A 15,543-nucleotide genomic window follows, 5' to 3' on the forward strand; every position below is an offset into this window, starting at 1 on the left:
TAGTCTGCCGCCCCTTGTCTTACCAGATGCCGCGGTTCTATCCTGCCGGTACATTGTATAACCAGCCAGCTGTATGTTGATATTGTCATCGTTCAACCCCAACTCTGTGAAGCATAAGATGTTACTGTTTTTAATGTCCCGTTGGTAGTTTAATCTTCCGCGTAACTTGGCAATTTTATTCTCCAAGGATTGCACGTTTTCTAGCAGAATGGAAGGAAGTGGGGGTTTATTCGATCGCCTCCAAATTCTCAGAAGGCAGCCCGCTCTCCGGCCTCTCTTTCTCCGGTTCCTCTTCACGCAGATCACGGGGATCAGGGCCTGTTCCCGAGGAATCAGTATATCCTTCTCGTCTGGCTCGTCATCGTTATGAAAGGAAAAAAAGGATTCTGCTAGTCCATGGTGAGCAATCGCAGTCCTGATGTCTAGAAGTTATTTTCGGGCATAAGAGACGGTAGCGGCAACATTATGTATGAAATAAGTACAAAAACAAGTTACAAACAACGCAAATAAACAAACAAAAACACAATCAGCTGAGGGCACGTAAAACGTCTGCCATCTCAGGCGCCATCTTACATGTAGTAGTATGTGTGGGAGGGAGGGGTGGAAAGAGAGAGATGGAGTGAGATAATAGCAAGGAGAGCTGGCTGTAGTGCTGATGAATGAGATGATGGCACACTGACCCACTAACGCTGCAGCTCCACTGCCAGTGGGGATGAGCTACCCTACCACTGTACATACACCGTTTACACAGAAACACCACCCCCTCTCCCTCCCTGACTCTATGGATTTCTACTTCTCTATCTATCTCTATTTCCTCTCCCTGTCTCTCTATGTACCTATCTCTACATCTCTACCTCTGTCTTTCTCTACTCCAACTCTCTCCATTTCTCTCACCATCCGTATTATCATTTTTCTCCCTCACAGTGCAAATAAGAGGTGAGATTTGTGTGTGTATGGAGATGGACTGTTATATGTCCTTGGACATCAACTAATTGGCCTCAATGCAATGTTATGACAACAGATTCAAATTAGGGACAATTGGTTTAATTTGCATTCAATAAACCACGCCACCATACCTGGGGCTGAGACAGAGGTAGACAGACGTAGAGGGAGATACAGAGGCAGCCAGAGAGAGAGAGATAAAGGATATTCGCCTATTGATTTTTCCCGCCAGAGCGGCATCTGTTGTCAAAATGGGAAAGCTGTTCTGACTTTGTGGCTGTGTTATATCTAGTAGAAATCACTCTGTCATCTCCTGGTTGCAAAAATTCTGCACTGTTGGCTCAATTTCAGTTTATGTACGAAAACAAGCACTGAATAGTGTAAGGAATCACTGTACCATCTAAATCACTGTGAAATATATTTTCAATAACAAACAAAAAATGTTTTTACAGCTGTTTGAAGCTGGTGGACCAAAACCAAAAGTAAAAGGTTCATTTAAAATATATATATATATTTTAAACCTTTATTTAACTAGGCAAGTCCGTTAAGAACAAATTCTTATTTACAATAACGGCCTCATGCGCGAGTTGAGCCATTTACTTAGCACATGTAAAAAGACGGCTAGCTACATAAGAGAGAGAGAGAGAGAGACATAGAGAGAGAGAGAGAGAGACATGGAGAGAGAGAGAGAGAGAGAGAGAGAGAGAGACATGGAGAGAGAGACATGGAGAGAGAGACATGGAGAGAGAGACATGGAGAGAGAGACATGGAGAGAGAGACATGGAGAGAGAGACATGGAGAGAGAGACATGGAGAGAGGAGCGAGCAGGCCATTCTGCACGTACTAGACTGATTGCTGCTCAAGGTCTCTGCACGTTCCCATCTCTTAAGGGTTCCTGTTGTGCTTGCAGCCCCCTTGCAAAAGCATTTTTATCAATGATGAAAGAAACATGTCAGCACAGGCCTCTCTGGGATGGAGCCCTGCCTGGTTGAACATCGGACATACAACTAGCATCCCATCATCATTCTCAGAAAGAGAGTCTGCATTTCTACCAACCCTGTCAGGACTGTTGAAATGTTTAGCTTGGTGTTTAGGACTTTTGTCAGTCAATAAGTCACTTGATAAATTCTATTACCATTACAAAGGGCATTCTTGTCTAAGTGTTGAGTTGTATTCATGTCAACCACGTTAATATTCTCCTAACTGGATAGACATCAATAAAAATGGTGGATGTTTGAGAAACACAGTCTATCTAGAATCACAGCTCAGCATTCATTTTATTGCACATCACATTTAGCAGTAGTCTCAATTAATTTATATTGCTATATACCTTCTGTCTTCATTGACATAAAAATGTAGCGTGTGGGATGCATTGTACCATGCTAAATAACACTAAGTTTGACAGGGACTACTGTATAGTGCTCTCCTATAATAAAAAAAACGATGTATATGCCTCATAGCACATATTTCTGTAAGTATTTGGTCATTAAATGTGCAGTTAAATCTTTAGTCATCTTCTCTCTATTAAACTATGGGAAAAACAGACACAAAGCAGTCTGGGCTGTGTTGTTTTTGTGATTCTGTATGCGTGAATAGTTGACAAAATAGAGAATGGTGGGAAATGACATATTCATTGAACAGATATGCTCAACCAATCTATTCAAGGGGACTCTTTTCTCCTCCCTCTTGCAAGGAGAACCCCAGAAAAAGTATTTATGATTGCCCCCCCCCCCCTCTCCACCTACTCCCCCTCTACTTGTGATGCTCATCAGTTGGCTGGCTGAAAGAGGAACAATGGAGTCTTTTTGCAAGGAGAGCTCATTCTGTGTCAGGGGATGAAATATGGGCATCCACACAAACAGATGCATTGACTGTGTAAAAAACAGAACTACCAGGAAGAGAAGGAAAAGGAGCACCGTGTGTGTGTGTGTGTGTGTGTGTGTGTGTGTGTGTGTGTGTGTGTGTGTGTGTGTGTGTGTGTGTGTGTGTGTGTGTGTGTGTGTGTGTGTGTGTGTGTGTGTGTGCGTGCGCGTGCGTGCGTGCGTGCGTGTTTGTGTCAGAAACCGTAAAGGACATTGTAATTATATTTCTTCTGACATGTTGAATGAAAATAACTGTATAAACACTTATCAACAAAGTAATTCAAACATATTTTACATTGGGCCTCTGTTTCACAATGGTGGTGGTGACAGTGCAGAACTGCGAATCCAAATTTACAGCCCAACCTACTGCATGAGTCTGTGTACTGTCATTTAAGGCATTCTGTTCAACCTTTCAACTAAGGAAATGCTATCACCAGAATTAAACTCAATTCAAAGGGCTTTAATGGCATGATCTGTGCACATGCTTTGCAAAAGTAGCAATGTGTGGTCAGCATATTTGACAGGTCCGCTATCCATCTCTCTCCAACCAGTCATCTCCTTCTCTCCGTATCTCTCAACCACACCATCCGACTTTATCTCCCTCCAACCTTCCACCTACTCTATCTCTCCTCACTACCCTATATCTCTATTGTGCCAAACAGACAGAGACATCTTCAAAAGATTTTCTGGATCCAGTGTGTTGTCCACTTCCATGTGAGGACATGTACTGTAGGGACATCTGTGCTAAGCGAGCAAATAAGGCACCTTCAATATCTGACATTAGAGAAAATGTATTACTCTTCATAATAAAGCCTTGATTCACATCCCCCGACATCAGAAAGCAGTAAGGAATTCCAATGGGATGATTGTGTTATGCTGGGTGAGGAAGGAGTTAAATGAGGACAGGCCATTTTTTAACAACTTTAAAGCATTTGTTCTCCTTCTTTCTTTGGTGTAGAGAATTTTTTACCCCTAAAGGGTCTATTCCGCTCTGGGAGGCTTAGCCCACTCAAAGGGGGCAGATCGTTCTCTGGGTGGCGTATGCATGCCAGTCATTCCACTGCAGCGAAGTGGAGGAGGGTGGTCTATGTATCATCAGCTGACCCAAGGGGGGTGGGGAAAAAGGGGAGGATTATGTAACCAAAAAAAGGGGTTCCATTAGAATGTTTTATTTAACTAGGCAAGTCAGTTATGAACAAATTCTTATTTACAATGACTGCCTAGGAACAGTGGGTTAACTGCATTGTTCAGAGGCAGAACAACAGATTTTTACCTTGTCAGCTCAGGGAGTTGATCGACCAAACTTTTGGTTACTGGCCCAACGCTCTAACCACTAGGCTACCTGGCAGCCCAAATAGGGAGCATCAGAAAAGCTTACCATTTTAATGGAAGGAAATCATACATTCCACTTAATAAACATGGCAGCAGTACACAGAGAGCCCTTTGCTTTGCACACACAAGGATTCATCTCTTAGACATGCTTGTAGATAACAGAGAGGAAAGAAAAGGCATAGGCAGTATTTGGGGGGTCAAGAATTGTCTCGATTAGGATAAGAGACAATTTGTTCATGTGTAAACCCATACGCAGGCATTTACACACATACACCTATCCCATGACCAGTAGAATAACTTCCCATACGTCTTGACCTGAAACATGACCTTTGACCCCTCAGCAGGCACAAGATGACCACGTTATGCTCTCATCTCATTTGAAGTCCCAACAAAATAAGAATTCATGAATTCATGGTTGTTGGATCCAAATGGGTCTGGCCTAGCCTAGTATTGACAATGGTGACTGACCATACTCACCTTGTAGCTTTGCTACTAGATAACGGCAGAGTGAATCATCAGTGAATGTGACAGAAAGTGAGGTGACATGGAGGTAAAACTGGTCTCCTAGCGTCCAGGCTGAACAGCAGGCCTAGTAGGTAGGTAAAGGCCTAGCTGAGACGTGTCGTCATAATCTGGCCACGATTGGATTTGTTTTTTGTGTATCTGTCTGTCAAGGGCTATGTTCAGATTCTCCACCATTCTCTCAAAGTTTGCACTTGCCTATAAAGAGCAAATCCACAGCTGAAAATTCGAACGAGACATTTTACATGTAGATTTTTGTTATTTAGCAGACACTCTTATCCAGAGAGACTTACATTAGTGCATTCATCTTAAAACAGCTACATGAGACAACAAAATATCACAATCATAGAAAGTACTCCACTGTCCTGACATTAGGGGGAAGCTTGTTCCACCATTGGTGTGCCAGGAGAGAGAAGAGCTTTGACTGGGCTGAGAGGGAGCTGCCCTCCCTTTGGGGTGGGAGGGCCACACACTATATTAATGTTTCTCCAGGCGTTATATTTAAAGTAAAGAAGGATTGATGTGAAGATAATAGATTTAAATGCAATGGCCTAGAATACAAAACAGCATTAATGAATGTGCTTTTCAAGTAGTAGGCCTAAGCCCTGTAGTGAATATACTGGGTGTGGGTCTCTTGTGTGGCGTATTTCCATGACGGAGGTGACTATTAGGGGAGCTGAGAAAGCTGGACCTTACTAAGGGGATATATTCATGATATCTACACTCTAACAAGAAAAGGTCTGTGGAGGATCCTTCAGGATAATACAAGGTTTTAAAAAAAGAACCTTAAGGTTAATTTAAGAACCTATATTCTGCCATCAGTTCGTTTTGAACTTTTGTAGACTTACAGGGGTGCTTTATAGAATCATACATATAATTCAAATGGAGAACGTTGGTCAAAAGACAACTGGAAGCGGGAAGCGCTTGGTTTGTTGGAGAGACGCGACAGATAAGGGATGACTTGCAACGGATCAACGTAAAAGGTGAGTGAACCTTCGCTAGCTAAGATAATAATTAATCAAACTACTATCAAATAACAAAAAAACAATACATAATGTAATGTACTTTTCGTTTTTCATCAGCTAGCCAAGCTGCATAGCCTGTAATGTTAGCTGGTAATTGTTGTATAAGTGTTTTAGCTAACTTGTTAATGTAACGTCAGCTAACTTTAGCTAGCTAGATTCAATATTGACACATTGTTGTCCTCATTTAAACCCATGATACACTCTCTCACCATTTCCTTCCATCCTCCTCCCTTTAGTACCTGGCTTATCCTGCCCCTGTCCAGTTGGTTTAGTGTTTGGGAGCTGTGAGCTCTGATAGAGAAATGTACAAACCTCCACGAACAGGTAAGACACACACACACACACACACACACACACACACACACACACACACACACACACACACACACACACACACACGCACACACACAACCCAATGTAGGTTATTAAACTTGACAAAAAGAAGAATACATAAGATTGATCAGATTAGTTAGATGCATTTGATATCGAATACTCATGTTGGTTATGTTGTGTTTGTGTCTAATTAATGTCTTTCACGTTGGTGTATCGGGGCGGCCTGTTCTGTCCTCTGTATTTCAGACCAAAGCAAGACGAAGTTTAAAGCTCACTATGGGGGGCTCCAGAGTGGCGCAGCGGTCTAAGACACTGCATCACAGCACTAAAAAAGTTACTACAGACCCGGGTTCATTCCCGGGCTGTGCCACAACCAGCCGTGTCAGGGAGTCACATAGAACGGAGCACAATTGGCCCAGTATCGTCCGGGTTAGGGGAGGGATTGGCCGAGGGGGGGCTTTACTTGGCTCATCGCGCTCCAGTGACTCTTTGTGGCGGGCCGGGTACCTGCAGGCTGACCCCGGTCACCAGTTGAATGTTTGTTGAAGCCCCACCAGTTGAATGTTGTAACACCTGCAGGTGTAGTTAGGTGGGTCGCCCTTCCCGGGCCTGTTGGGGAGTTGCAGTGATGAGACAAGATTGAAAAAAGGGGAGCAAAATATGTATATTTTCAATAGCTCACTATGGATCTACAAACAGGTTAGCCTCTATAAAGTCTTTGGATGTATTTGCAGTGGGTTCTGTGTTAGTTCTTTGTCTTTTCCAATACTAACTAAATGGTGAATTAATGTATTATTGTTTGTTCTGGTAGTCTGATGTCTTTGTCTTTTTAAATACCAACTGAATGGTGAATGAATGTATTTACAGTCAATCAATCAATACAGTGTGATTATTATGTGTTCTGTGTAATTCCTTTGTATTTTCCAATCCTAACTGAATGGTGAATGTCTGGTGTCATTTTCTCTTCTTTCTGTATGTGAGAAGAGAAGTTGTTTCTTAGCGGAAGGGAAATGTTTATTTTCAATTCTGTAAATTCGAACAAAATTCAACACCAGTTGAAGAACTGGGATAAGCTACAAATCTCATTGTGGGGTAGGCCTCATGTTATAAAGATTATGCCATCAGCATGTTTCTGCTGTCCATACCTGCATACACCTTTAACACCATAGACAAAATGATTACTCTTTAAATCAGCGTATTCCTCCAAAGTTCAGTTGTCCTGAGTCTGCACAACTCTGCCCGGACCTAGGATCAAGGGAGACACTCAAGTGTTTTAGCACTATATCTCTTGGCACAATGATGAAAATAATCATGGCCTCTAAACCTTCAAGCTGCATACTGGACCCTATTCCAACTAAACTACTAAAAGAGCTGCTTCCTGTGCTTGGCCCTCCTATGTTGAACATAATAAACGTCTCTCTATCCACCGGATGTGTACCAAACTCACTAAAAGTGGCAGTAATAAAGCCTCTCTTGAAAAAGCCAAACCTTGACCCAGAAAATATAAAAAACTATTGGCCTATATCGAATCTCCCATTCCTCTCAAAGAAAATTGAAAAAGCTGTTGCGCATTAAAACCTGTTTGGGCTGCACGCTGAATATTGAAAAAACTGGAAAATGTGTGCACATTTTCAAACGGCCTCCTAAGAAACTTTTTATTTTCCAATATGCATATATTTACTACTGTTGGATAGATAACAGTCTGTAGTTTCTAAAAAGGTTTGAATTGTTTCTCTAAGTCGAACAGAAATATTTTTACAGCCATTTTCCCAGCCGAATTGAGTTTCCCAAAATGCGATGTGTCTCTTTAAGACCTTCTCTATAAAAGGCCATTTGACTTGGGACCATATTAACACGTCAGAGGCGTTCGTCAGACTGTAATGCGGAAGTGAGAATTGAAAGGAGTCGAATATCTCGTCCCTGGACTGAATAACAGAACTTCTTGTGAGACCTGCGCAGTTAAAATAAAAATCCGGGCGCGAAGGATAATTTGATCTCGGCTTCTGGAACAAGGTAGATAACGTTGAATATGATGCCTGACTACGATATTATTTGCTACATGTCACAAAATCATCCTAAAGTATGTTTTTTCAATATACTTTAATTATATTATTGCAATTTATTCTGGACTTTAGATGTGAAACGACGGAAGAATTTTTTGAAGAAACGCTTTCTGGCGCAGCAATGCTACCGTGCTAGCTAACCAAAGAGGGAAATAATTCCTTCTGGAACCCAACTAAAGACTCTACTGGACATTGGACCCCGTTACAACATTCTGATGGAGTACCAAGAAAGATAAGACCCAATTTGGGATGCTTTTTCATATATATGTCGAACTGTTGAATGCTAACTCTGCTAACTATGCTAGGCTAGCGCTTGACTAGAATCAATGCTGCCTTATGCTAGCTTATGATGTTAGCTAATATAACGATATATTGTGTTTTCGCTGTAAAACACTTCAAAAATCGGAAATGTTGTCTGTATTCACAAGATATCTGTCTTTCATTAGTTATCCACCATATGTTTTTCTGAAATGTTTTATGAGGTGTAATTAGTAGCCGACGTTGGTGTATGTATTTTCTCTGGCTACTCCCGGCTGGATTCAGACTGTAGCTATGTATTAGCATTTTTGGGTAGCATCAATGTAAAACAGATTTATAGCTAAAATATGCACTTTTTATGAACAAAACATAGATTTATTGTGTAACATGTTATATGACTGTCATCTGAGGTCGTTTTTTCTGGGCTCTTTAGGTTGGTTTTAGTTTATTTCGGTTGGTTGTGCATGCTACTTCAATCATAATTCATACTTCATAATCATAATTCATACGTGTCTGTCCACTTTTGTATTTGGTGGTGAGCTAACATAAATATATGTGGTGTTTTCTCTGTAAAACATTTAAAAAATCGGACATGTTGGCTGGATTGACAAGATGTTTATCTTTCAAATGCTGTATTGGACTTGTTAATGTGTAAAAGTTAAATATTTTTAAAAAATAGATTTTGAATTTCGCGCTCTGCAGGGGTGTCATTTTCGGTCCGAGGTCGGGCTTGCACCCCAAACAGGTTAACTCACTGCCTTCCTGAAGACAAACAATGTATACGAAATGCTTCAGTCTGGTTTTAGACCCCATCATAGCACTGAGGCTGCACTTGTGAAGGTGGTAAATGACCTTTTAATGGCGTTAGACCAAGTCTCTGCATCTGTCCTCGTGCTCCTGGACCTTAGTGCTGCTTTTGATACCATCGATCACCACATTCTTTTGGAGAGATTTGAAACCCAAATAGGTCTACTCTGACAAGTTCTGGCCTGGTTTAGATGTTATCTGTCGGAAAGATATCAGTTTGTCTCTGTGGATGGTTTGTCCTTTGACAAATCAACTGTTCATTTCGGTGTTCCTCAAGGTTCCGTTTTAGGACCACTATTGTTTTCACTATATATTTTACCTCTTGGGGATGTCATTTGAAAACATAATGTTAACTTTCACTGCTATGCGGATGACACACAGCTGTACATTTTGATGAAACATGGTGAAGCCACACAATTGCCCTTGCTGGAAGCCTGTGTTTCACACATAAGGAAATGGATGGCTGCAAATGTTCTACTTTTAAAATCGGACAAAACAGAGATGCTTGTTCTCGGTCCCAAGAAACAAAGAGATCTTCTGTTGAATCTGACAATTAATCTTGATGGTTGTAAAGTCGTCTCAAATAAAACTGTGAAGGACCTCTGCGTTCCTTTGGACCCTGATCTCTCTTTTCACGAACATATCAAGACTGTTTCAAGGACAGCTTTTTTCCATCTACGTAACATTGCAAAAATCTGAAATTTTCTGACCAAAAATGATGCAGAAATATTATTATTTATATTAATATTAGTTTGTCACTTCTAGGTTAGACTACTGCAAGTCTCTACTTTCCGGCTACCCGGATGAAGAACTAAATAAACTTCAGTTAGTGCTAAATACGGCTGCTAGAATCCTGACTAGAAACAAAATATTTGATCATGTTACTCCAGTGCTAGCCTCCCTACACTGGCTTCCTGTTAAGGCAAGGGCTGATTTCAAGGTTTTACTGCTAACCTACAAAGCATTACATGGGCTTGCTCCTACCTATCTTTCAGATTTGGTCCTGCCGTACATACCTACACGTACGCTACGGTCACAAGACGCAAGCCTCCTAACTGTCCCTAGAATTTCTAAGCAAACAGCTGGAGGCAGGGCTTTCTCCAATAGAGCTCAATTTTTATGGAATGGTCTGCCTACCCATGTGAGAGACGCAGACTCGGTCTCAACCTTTAAGTCTTTATTGAAGACTCATCTCTTCAGTAGGTCCTATGATTGAGTGTAGTCTGGCCCAGGAGTGTGAAGGTGAACGGAAAGGCACTGGAGCAACGAACCGCCCTTGCTATCTCTGCCTGGACGGTTCCCCTCTCTCCACTAGGATTCTCTGCCTCTAACCCTATTACAGGGGCTGAGTCACTGGCTTACTGATGCTCTTCCATGCTGTCCCTAGGAGGGGTGCCTCACTTGAGTGGGTTGAGTCACTGACGTGGTCTTCCTGTCTGGGTTGGCGCCCCCCTTTGGGTTGTGCCGTGGCGGAGATCTTTGTGGGCTATACTCGGCCTTGTCTCAGGATGTTAAGTTGGTGGTTGAACGTATCCCTCTAGTGGTGTGGGGACTGTGCTTTGGCAAGTGGGTGGGGTTATATCCTGACTGTTTGGCCCTGTCCGGGGGTATCATCGGGTGGGGCCACAGTGTCTCCTGACCCCTCCTGTCTCAGCCTCCAGTATTTATGATGCAATAGTTTATGTGTTGGGGGGCTTGGGTCAGTCTGTTATATCTGGAGTATTTCTCCTGTCTTATCCAGTGTCCTGTGTGAATTTAAGTATGCTCCCTCTAATTCTCTCTTTCTCTCTCTCGGAGGACCTGAGCCCTAGGACCATGCCTCAGGACTACCTGGCATGATGACTCCTTGCTGTCCCCAGTCCACCTGGCCGTGCTGCTGCTCCAGTTTCAACTGTTCTGCCTGCGGCTATGGAACCCTGACCTGTTCACCGGACGTGCTACCTGTCCCAGACCTGCTGTTTTCAACTCTCTAGAGACAGCAGGAGCGGTAGAGATACTCTCAATGATCGGCTATGAAAAGCCAACTGACATTTACTCCTGAGGTGCTGACCTGTTGCACCCTCGACAACTACTGTGATTATTATTATTTGACCATGCTGGTCATTTATGAACATTTGAACATCTTGGCCATGTTCTGTTATAATCTCCACCTGGCACAGCCAGAAGAGGATTGGCCACCCCTCATAGCCTGGTTCCTCTCTAGGTTTCTTCCTAGGTTTGGAGTTTGTCCTAGGCACCGTGCTTCTACACCTGCATTGCTTGCTGTTTGGGGTTTTAGGCTGGGTTTCTGTACAGCACTTTGAGATATCAGCTGATGTAAGAAGGGCTATATAAATCAATTTGATTGATTACTCAGTTTATTTGGACTATTAAAATGGCAAGGATTCACCTAGATTACAGGCAAAAACTTGGAAGGGAGGATTAAAGATCCCTAACATGTCATTATATCAAGAAGCCTTTATAACTGCCCAAATAGGCTCACTTTATTGATGACTCTAATAGGCCAATTTGGGTTGACATGGAAGAAGAACTTATTGCCTCATTTGGAGCATCATATTATCTGAGTCAACACTTGTGGGACTGCAGAATCCCATAATGTTCCATACTCAGAAATATGGAGTCAGATAAATAAGAGAGGGACATCTTTACCTTTCCTGACAAGCTCTGCTTCGTTATGGAACAACCATAAATACAAATTAGGAGGGCAGGTGGTTGTCTGGAAAGAGTGGCGTATGTTTTGTTTTAGCCTCAACAATAACCTTTGCTATTAGTGTCAACTTCAATTTCAGAGTGGCCGTGAAAGACTGGTCCCTTGATGATGTCTGCAAGTGGCTGAGTACTAATAATCTTCATGATTCCATTCCATCATTTCAAGGTTCACAATCTGTCTGAAGAATGCCAACTCTATTCAATTGTCCACTTTGAAACAAACATACTTTATCTGTGTCAAGACTACTTACACATATTGGACTCTATCACCAGCATGAACCATGTTTTCTAATTATCTGTGGACTTAATGGGTGTTGACAAAAACAAATAGATGTTTCAGCGCATATCGGTCACACATCTACCGAAACAACAGAGAGCTTTTAAACGCCAACATAGATGAGAATTGCCCTCATGATGAATTTGAGACTGGGACTGATCCCATTGAAGATGACGTGAGCGACATAGAGAGTCTACCAGAGGCTGAACATGTTCAAGCCACAGAGATCAACACTGACAAACTTTTTGAAGTTCTCAAAAATAATATCTGTCTTTTTACTTTGAAAATCAGGGAAGAACACTGCATCCCAGCTACGGTACAGAGTAGCATTGTTAAGGAACTCAGAACCATTTTTGTATGCATTTATGACACACTACAGTGATGCCCTCAGGTTTCACCTTACAAATAAGAAAATAAATGTGGATGAAGATGACGATCTCAGGGACTTGCTTAACAACGCTGCAGTATTGGAGGAATACATTAGATGCATAAGCTCTGAGTGGATGCTGGAGCATTACTGTGTGAAATAATTGGGTATGGTCAGGCCAATTGAAGTATGGACATCTATCTGGAAGTGCATCAGAAAAATGTACACTTTTCCGTTTACTCCCTTGTCAGCACACTGCAAAAAAATAGCAAGTAATGAAGAGGACTGGGCCACCTTGAATCAAGATCAAAAGCCACATAATGATGAAATTCCGGAAGACTTGACTGACGGTGAATTGTTCAAATCAAATCCCAAGCTAACAAAGCAGAGCCTCTGTCTGTAGTTCTATGGTGATGAATTTGAAGTATTCAATCCACTGGGTTCTAAAAAAGGCACGCACAAAATGAACACAGTGTATTTAAGATTAGGAAATCTTGACGACAAGGATACTTCCCGACTCCAAAATATATACATCTCCACACTGGTTCATCACTGCGTCATTCAAAAACAAGTCACCACCTATGAAGAAGTATTCAAGCCTTTGATATGTGACATCCAGGAATTGGAAACATAGGCTATGAAGTTATCATGCAATGGGGAAAACAAAACCTTCTGAGGCACAATCACAACAATCTCAGTAGATAATCTCTCTGCACATGCAGTTGCAGGGTTGAGCAAAATAATTTCCTCTGGTCGCATTTGTCGCTTCTGCTTGTCTACCAAGGGGGACATTTGCTCAGAAATCACTGAAGAGGAATTCACCATGCGTGACCCAGACAACTACAAGTACCATCTGCAGGCCGTGGAAGAAAATCTAGACAATGCATCGATGTATGGCATCACAAAAGCCTGTTGCTTCTCTCAGCTGAATCATGTGCCATCTCCAATTACCTATCTGTTTCCACCAGATGTCATGCATGACCTTCATGAGGGCATCATACCCACAGTGCTCAGACTAGTGCTGCAACAACTAGTTCAAGAGAGGCAAATTACTCTTGCCCAGATTAACTATGAAATTGAGAACTTGTTTTATTGCAAACGCGATGTGTTTTCTAAACCTGTGCCACTACCCGAGAGAATCCTAAGGAAGAATGGCCATCTATTCAGAAGTGCATCAGAAAAATTTACACTTTTCCGTTTACTCCCCCAAATGATTGGTAGTCAAATACAAAATGTCAGTGCTCCTGATCTCTACCTCCTGCTTCGAGAGATATCCGACATCTTGGCCTCAGTTTTAAAAAGATCCTGGATCCCATATCTGGCAGAACAAATCAATGAATTTCAAGCTCTCTTCCAGGAGCTGTTTCTAGGGAAGACAGTTACAAAGATACACTTCCTCGTCCACTACCCTAGCCTGCTACTTGCCTTTGATCCACCAGTCCCCCATCCGATTTGAAGCGAAACACCAATATTTCAAGAGGCTCAATCAATGTCATTTGTATTACAAACAGAATTGTTAGTCAAAATGCAATGTTGTATGTTTCTCATTATCTTTAGGTACTCCACTACCCAGCAATACATGGATGTGTGCACAGCGCTCATTCAAAAGTACCCCTCGTTGAGAGAACAGACATTTTTGAGGCTGTCACATAGCTGAAAAGAGAGAACAGTAACTTATTAGTTCAGGTTCATGTTTTGTCTCCTGATACTACATTCTCATCTACTGCTCATATACATACAGATGAAGTCAGAAGTTGATATACACCTTAGCCAAATACATTTAAACTCAGTTATTCACAATTCCTGACATTTCATCCTAGTAAAAATTCCCCGTCTTAGGTCGGTTAGGATCACCACTTTATTTTAAGAATGTGAAATGTCAGAATAATAGTAGAGAGAATTATATATTTCAGCTTTCATCACATTCCCAGTGGGTCAGAAGTTAACATACAATCAATTAGTATTTGGTAGTATTGCCTTTCAATTGTTTAACCTGGGTCAAACATGTCGGGTAGCCTTCCACAAGCTTCCAACAATAAGTTGGGTGAATTATGGCCCATTACTCATGACAGAGCTGGTGTAACTGAGTCAGGTTTGTAGGCCTCCTTGCTCGCACACGCTTTTTCAGTTCTGCCCACAAATTTTCTATAGAATTGAGGTCAGGGCTTTGTGATAGCCACTCCAATACTTTTACTTTGTTGTCCTTAAGCCATTTTGCCACAACTTTGGAAGTATGCTTGGGGTCATTGTCCATTTGGAAGACCCATTTGCGACCAAGCTTTAACTTCCTGACTGATGTCTTGAGATGTTGCTTCAATATATCCACATAATTTTCCTCCCTCATGATGCCATCTATTTTGTGAAGTGCACCACTCCCTCCTGTAGCAAAGCACCCCCACATCATGATGCTGCCACCCCCGTGCTTCACGGTTGGGATGGTGTTCTTCAGCTTGCAAGCCTCTCCCTTTTTCCTCCAAACATAATGATGGTCATTATGGCCAAACAGTTCTATTTTTGTTTCATCAGACCAGAGGACATTTCTCCAAAAAGTACGATCTTGGTCCCCATGTGCAGTTACAAACCGTAGTCTGGCTTTTTTATGGCAATTTTGGAGCAGAGGCTTCTTCCTTGCTGAGCGGTCTTTCAAGTTATGTCAATATAGGACTCGTTTTACTGTGGATATAGATACTTTTGTACCTGTATCCTCCAGAATCTTCACAAGGTCCTTTGCTGTTGTTCTGGGATTGATTTGCACTATTCGCACCAAAGTACGTTCATCTCTTGGAGACAGAACGTGTCTCCTTCCTGAGCGATATAACGGCTGCGTGGTCCCATGGTGTTTATACTTGTGTACTATTGTTTGTACAGATTAACGTGGTACCTTCAGGGGTTTGGAAATTGCTCCCAAGGATGAACCAGACTTGTGGAGGTCTACAATTTTTTTCTGAGGTCTTGGCTGATTTCTTTTGATTTTCCCATGATGTCAAACAAAGAGGCACTGAGTTTTGAAGGTAGGCTTTGAAGTACATCCACAGGTACACCTCCA

This window comes from Salvelinus fontinalis, chromosome 15, assembly GCF_029448725.1.
Source record: "Salvelinus fontinalis isolate EN_2023a chromosome 15, ASM2944872v1, whole genome shotgun sequence".
In the NCBI taxonomy this organism is placed as follows: domain Eukaryota; kingdom Metazoa; phylum Chordata; class Actinopteri; order Salmoniformes; family Salmonidae; genus Salvelinus; species Salvelinus fontinalis.